The sequence below is a fragment of the Alligator mississippiensis genome, chromosome 1 (genome assembly GCF_030867095.1).
Source record: "Alligator mississippiensis isolate rAllMis1 chromosome 1, rAllMis1, whole genome shotgun sequence".
NCBI classification, from domain to species: Eukaryota; Metazoa; Chordata; order Crocodylia; family Alligatoridae; genus Alligator; species Alligator mississippiensis.
The window spans coordinates 11659635-11666346 of NC_081824.1; positions in this window are offsets into that span (position 1 = coordinate 11659635).

Consider the following 6712-nt stretch of genomic DNA (forward strand, 5'->3'; position numbering starts at 1 on the left):
TCATTAGATTGATAGCTATGGGACACTTGAAAGCAGATAGATAGATAGATAGATAGATAGATAGATAGATAGATAGATAGATAGATAGATAGATAGATAGATAGATAGATAGATAGATAGATAGATAGATAGATAGATAGATAGATAGATAGATAGATAGATATGCATCCATCCATCCATCCATACATACAGGACACAGGGTCAAATTTCTGATGTAGCTTTGGCATAGAAATCCTCCTAAATCTACATCTTGAGAAACCCCCAAAATGCTGACTCTTGTGCCCTCAAAAGTCAATACCCACTGCAGGGATGATTTTCAGCTGGATAAGAAGTGTAATGGATCTGGGTCATAACCTTGCACCCAGCTAGTCCCAATCAACAGAGCAGGGTAAGTCATCTCCAGAACAAGTAGCACTGGTAGCAAGCCCAAAGCGCAAAGCAGCACCTTGGTCCCAGCAAGGCTGAGTAAGCCATCAGGGCAGCCAGTCCCCAGAGGCAGCGGGACCTACCTGCTCCAGTCTTTGAATGCCAAGCCCAACCTGTAGGCTCCTTGCCCAGGCAAAGGGGGAAGCTCTTGCTGTAGGCCTGCTGTGTGCTTCCTTGCTGGTTTTCTGGTTCTGACTCTTGGCTCCAAATTTAGCTTCTGATCTGGTAAGACCCTTGTCATTCCCTGATTGTAGTTTGACCTTCAGCTCTAGTTTTTGACTCTTTTGACTCCTGGTTAACTCTTGGCTTACCCTGTCTCCAGCTACAGCTTTTGACCCCAGTGTGCTTTGCTTTGCGTATGATTGCTGAATCCAATTCTGACACCAAACTCCTCCATATCTCCAGCTCCCTGGGGAACTGATCAGGACAACACCAGTGCTTCAGGTGTATAATCATTAGGCAAGACTACCCATGTCCTGCTTTCAAAACTTTCCTCTCTGTCCCTGCTACAAACTTACTTCAGCTGCTTTAGTCTTCTTTTGTAACTAAGCTGGTTGTGATGCTTTGCTTCATTAACACTCCTGAGCATGGTCCTCTCTAATATCTACCTGCTCTAGGTTGCAGAGATTTTCTTGCTATCTCCCAGTGATTTGGGGGTAGGGCAAGGCAGGAAGACTGAGAAATCAGTGTTCCAAACCTCTTTTTAACCAACACCTGTGGCATTTGCCAAAGAGTCTGTGGTTCTAGGAGTGGCCTTCTTCATCATCAACAGACTCATCGACAACCCTTTCCTTGACCCCTGGGAGTGATCATCCTTGACCATGAGGGATTGCTGCCACACCAAGGTATATTAGGGCTCCAACTTGCTCTTTACACAGAACTCCAGGCATACTGACATAGCTAATCCAATGATAGAAACAGATGTCACCAAATGAAGTGGATCAGCTATGTGATGTATCGTGGCACAGCTCATTTGCTTCATTGGACAAAACACATGCTGCTCCTTGTCTCACCCTTGATGGTGTAGTGCAAGGGATGATGTGATCTCCCCACTTTCCCTTTTCAGATTCCCCAGTGATCACCAGGGACAGGTCTAGCCTAGTGGGGAGGGGTCTTTCCTTGCCCAACCAGACTTAGGGTCTAGCTGAGTGGGGGAAATGGGTCGGGCTGGGTCTGGCTAGGCAAAGAAAAGCCCTAGTTTCCCTGCTCAGCCAGAACCAAAGCACAGGTCTGACTGAGTGAGGAACTTCAACATCCTCACTTATGGAGAGACACCCTGAGATTCCCCTGAGTGCCCATATATAAAACAGAGGAAGCGAGCAAGTGCTCTGGGACCCTGAGGGTCCCTCAAGCCTCCAGAGCAGCCCAAGGCAGTGGGAGAGTGCAAGCAGCTCAGGGCATTTGTACCAGTGGCAATGCATAGGGAGTGCACAGGGGTGCATGTTCACCCCCTGAGAGCACCAGTGCACCCTCTGACTGGCCATGTTCACTGCTTAGGCAATGGGCAGGAGTGGCAGGTGGAAGCACTGGTGCCCACCCTGCAAGCGCCGGCAGATCGCAGTAGTCACTCCCAGAAGTGGCCACAGCCACTCCCAGAAGCAGCTGTAGTAATTTGCTGCAGCAATCAGCCATCAGGATCGGCTACAGTCACAGGGGGGGCACATGCCCCCCCTAACTAAGGCAGCACCAGTCACCCATGACTTGTACTCTTCCACCACAGAGCTTCCTCTGAGTGGCTCAGAGCCTTGGGACCTGCTCATGACCATGCCACAAAAAAAACCCTCCTGCTCCCCTGCCCCAAGTGTTGCTCTGATCCCACTCCCCACAGGCATACCCAATACCATTTGCATGGGATACAGCAGCACTCTGGTATCTGCAGGGCCTCATGTGGTAGCATATTCACAGCCCATGATACTCACAGAGTGACTTGCACCCTTGGGCACCTACATGCCTGGGGCTGTCACTGGAGCATCCTCGTCCTCTCTCACTGGGCTGCCCTTTCAGTGGAAACTATCAGGTTACACAGAGATTTGGGAATCTCCATCCTTGAATGTTTTTAAAATCTGACTAGACAAAGCCTTGGGTGGGATGTAGTTGAAGGAGGTCCTGTTTTGAGCAGGGGGGTTGGATTTGATAACCTTCTGTGGTCCCTTCCAACCCTCATTTTCTACAGAACAAGAGGGCAGTACCTGCACCTACTGGAGGCCTCAAATGCCTCTACACAAATGCTTAAAGCATGGGGAATAAGCAAGAGGAGCTGGCCCTCCTGCCAGCTAGCAAAAACCCAGACCTAGTAGGGCTCATGGAAACCTGGTGGGATTCTACCCATGACTGGGCAGTGGACATCAAGGGCTACAGGCTGTACAGGTGAGAAAGAGCAGGGAAAAAAGGGCGGAGGGTATACTTCTCTACATCAAAGAGCAATACACATCCTCCAGGATCAGGATGGGGTGAGAGGTGGGGCAAACTGAGGCGTTCTGGGAAAGAATGCAAGGGGGTCATGAAGAAAGGGACTTGATAGTGGACATCTACTACAGACTGCCTCACCAGGGCGATAAGCTGGACCTGGAACTCTCAGGTCAACTCACAGAGGCTGTAAAGTCAAGGATGTGGTTGTCATGGGTGACCTAAACTACCCAGACATCTGCTGGGAGGAGCAGTCAGCCAGGTCTGACCACTCATGTAGATTCCTAGCTGGGATCCAGGACCTCCATCTATCCCCAGGAGGTGCATAGTCCCACCAGGGGAAATGCCTTGCTGGATTTGGTCCTTGCCACAGGCGATGACCTGGTGAGGGGTCTCTGGGTACTCAACTACCTGGGTGACAGTGATCATCACCTGCTGGAATTTACTATCCAGCACAGGGTGGTGAAAGCAAGCAGTAAGGCAAAAGTCCTCAACTTCAGGAGGGCTGACTTCAATTAACTAAGAAGATTAGTAGGAGAGGCATTGGTGTCTCGGAGCCTCAATGAGATGGGAGTCCAAGATGGGTGGTTGTTCCTCAAGGAGACAATCCTCTGAGCAAAAAAGGGAGTCAGTCCCAATGCACACCACTATGACCCATGCCAATTCCAGTAGGTCCAGATTTTTTTCACCCTAAGGTGCTGAGGGAATTGGCAGGGGTCATAGTGGGCCCCTGGCAGGGCTGTATGAGCACTCATGGGGCTCTGACTAGGTACCAGAGGATTGGAAAAGGGCCAATGTGGTCCCTATTTACAAGAAGGGGAGAAAGGAGGACCCTGGCAACTGTAGGCCAGTCAGCCTTACCACAGGCCTTGGGAAGACCTTTGAGAAAATCATCAAGGAGACCATCTGCAAGGGCCCAGCAGGGAAGGTAATGCTCAGGGGCAACGAACGTGGGTTCATTGAGGGCTGATCCTGCCTGACTAATTTGGTTTCCTTTTATGATCAGGTCACAAAGTCCCTGGACAAGGGTGTTGAGGTGGATGTTGTCTTCCTGGACTTTAAAAATGCCTTTGTCACAGTTTCCCACCACATTATCTTAAAAAAAACTAAGTAACTGTGGCATTGATGCCTACACAGTCAGATGGGTGTCAAATTGCCTAGATGGTCAAGATGCAGCTGCTAGATGCAGTTCAACAAGGAGAAATGCAAAGTGCTGCACCTAGGGAGGAAAAATGTCCAGCACACCTACAGCCTAGGGAATGACCTGCTGGGTGGCATGGAAGTGGAAAGGGATCTTGGAGTCCTAGTGGACTCCAAGATGAACATGAGTCGGCAGTGTGATGAAGCCATCAAAAAAGCCAATGGCACTTTATCGTGCATCAGCAGATGCATGACAAATAGGTCCAAGGAGGTGATCCTTCCCCTCTATCGGGCACTGGTCAGACCGCAGTTGGAGTACTGCGTGCAATTCTGGGTGCTGCAATTCAAGAGGGATGCGGATAACCTGGAGAGGGTCCAGAGAAGGGCCACTTGTATGGTCAAGGGCCTGCAGACCAAGCCCTACGAGGAGAGACTAGAGAAACTGGACCTTTTCAGCCTCCGCAAGAGAAGGTTGAGAGGCGACCTTGTGTCCGCCTAAAAGTTCATCACGGGGGCACAGAAGGGAATTGGTGAGTATCTATTCACCAAGGCGCCCCCGTGGGTTACAAGAAACAATGGCCACAAGCTAGCAGAGAGCAGATTTAGATTGGACATTAGGAAGAAGTTCTTCACAGTTCGAGTGGCCAGGGTCTGGAACGGGCTCCCAAGGGAGTTGGTGCTCTCCCCTACCTGGGGGTCTTCAAGAGGAGGTTAGATGAGCATCTAGCTGGGGTCATCTAGACCCAGCACTCTTTCATGCTTATGCAGGGGGTCGGACTCGATGATCTATTGAAGTCCCTTCCGATCCTAACATCTATAAATCTACGAATCTATGGTTGCACCCAGAGAATGGTGGTGGATGGGTCATTTTCGACCTGAAGGGATATGGGCAGTGGAGTCCTCCAGGCCTTGGTCCTGGGGCCTGTACTGTTCAACATCTTTATCAGCAATCTGGATGTGGGTGTGGAAAGCACACTGTCCAGATTTGCTGGCAACACCAAGATGTGGGGTGAGGTAGGCACGCTGAAGGGGAGGGACAGAATCCAGTTAGATCTAAACAGATTACAGAGGTGGGCAGATGAGAATAGGATGGAATTCAATGCAGACAAGTGCAAGGTATTGCATCTAGGGAGAAGGAACCAGCAACACACCTATAGGCTGGGGAACTCCCTTCTTGTCAACATGGTGGCAGAAAGGGATCTTGGAGTCATTGCTGAATCCAGGATGAACATGAGCTGCCAATGTGGGGAAGCAGTCAGTAAGGCTAACTGCACCTTGTCGTGCATCTACAGATGCATCACAAGCGGGTCCAGGGTGGTGATCCTTCCCCTCTATGTGGCATTGGTCAGGCCATAGTTGGAGTACCGCATCCAGTTCTGGGTGTCGCACTTCAAGAGGGATGTGGCTAGCATTGAGAGGGCCCAAAGGAGGGCCACTCACATGGTCAGGGGCAGCAGGCGAGGCCCTGTGAAGAGAGGCTGAAGGGCCAGAATCTATCCAGGCTCCACAAGACAAGGCTGAGAGGGGATCTGGTGGCCATTTAAACACTCACCAGGGAGGACCAGCAGGAATTGGGGGAGTCTCTGTTCCCCCGGGCACCACCAGGGGTTACTACGAATAATGGCCACAAATTGTTAGAGAGAAGGTTCGGGCTAGATATCAGGAGACATTACTTTACAGTTAGGGCTGCCAGGCTCTGGAATGGACTCCCAAGTGAGGTGGTGCTCTCTCCTTCTGTGGGGGTCTTCAGGAGGTGGCTGGACAGATATTTGGTTGGGGTGTTATGACCCTGGCACTTGTTCCTTCCCGGGGCAGGGGGTTGGACCTGATGATCACATTTAGGTCCCTTCTGACCCTAAGCACTATGAAACTATGAAACTATAAGAAATGATATCTTTTATTAGATTAACTAGGAAATTGCATGTGCCTGTTGCAGCATCTCAAAGAAGTTTCAGACACTACAGAAGGCACACCACAAACAAAAAAATGCTTCCTGTGCCAGTGCGGACTTGACATCTGATACCGGGAAATCCCAGTATCAAACGAAACACCCTGGAAAAAAGCGGCACAGGGCGCACTCCTGGAGCCTGCCCAGAGGCAACCAGAGACTGGGTCCTCCAAGGAGATGCTCTAGCACCCAGCCAGAGCATCTCTATGCTTGCCACATGCCAGTGCTGCTCCAGCACACTGCTTTAGTGTGCAAGGTACTGCTTTAGTGTGTTGGAACAGATAGAAGTGGGGCAAGGCTGGCAGCAGTGTCTCAGATGCAGGATCTGTCCCTTGTAAGCAGAGATATGGGGGTGGGTGGACTGTGTGGGGGGTGCTATAGGGGTGGGCAACTGTGGGGTTTCTGGGAAGGGTTGTGGGTATGGGGTTTGTGGGGGGTGTGGAGAGTTTGAGGGAGGCTGCCACACACACACACACACCTCTACCTCCCCATGGAACACAGCCATGCATGCCCAGCTTGATGGTGCACAACTCCTGCATGAAGTGCTGGGATCCCACGTGGTGGCAGAAGCCATCCTGGTCCTGTTTAAAGGCATGCTCCAGTGGGCCAGGCCAGCTCCCTTTTCCACGTATAGCCTCTGAGTCTCAGGTGGCACCACACCTCTCCAGGGCTGTGCCTGTAGCAGGCCATGAGCACCCCAACAGCCTGGCTGGCTGCTGCTGCCAGCAGTAGGGGCTGTGCACCACGGGGAGGTGGAGGGTGAGCATGTGGCGCCACCCCCCATCAAGCCTC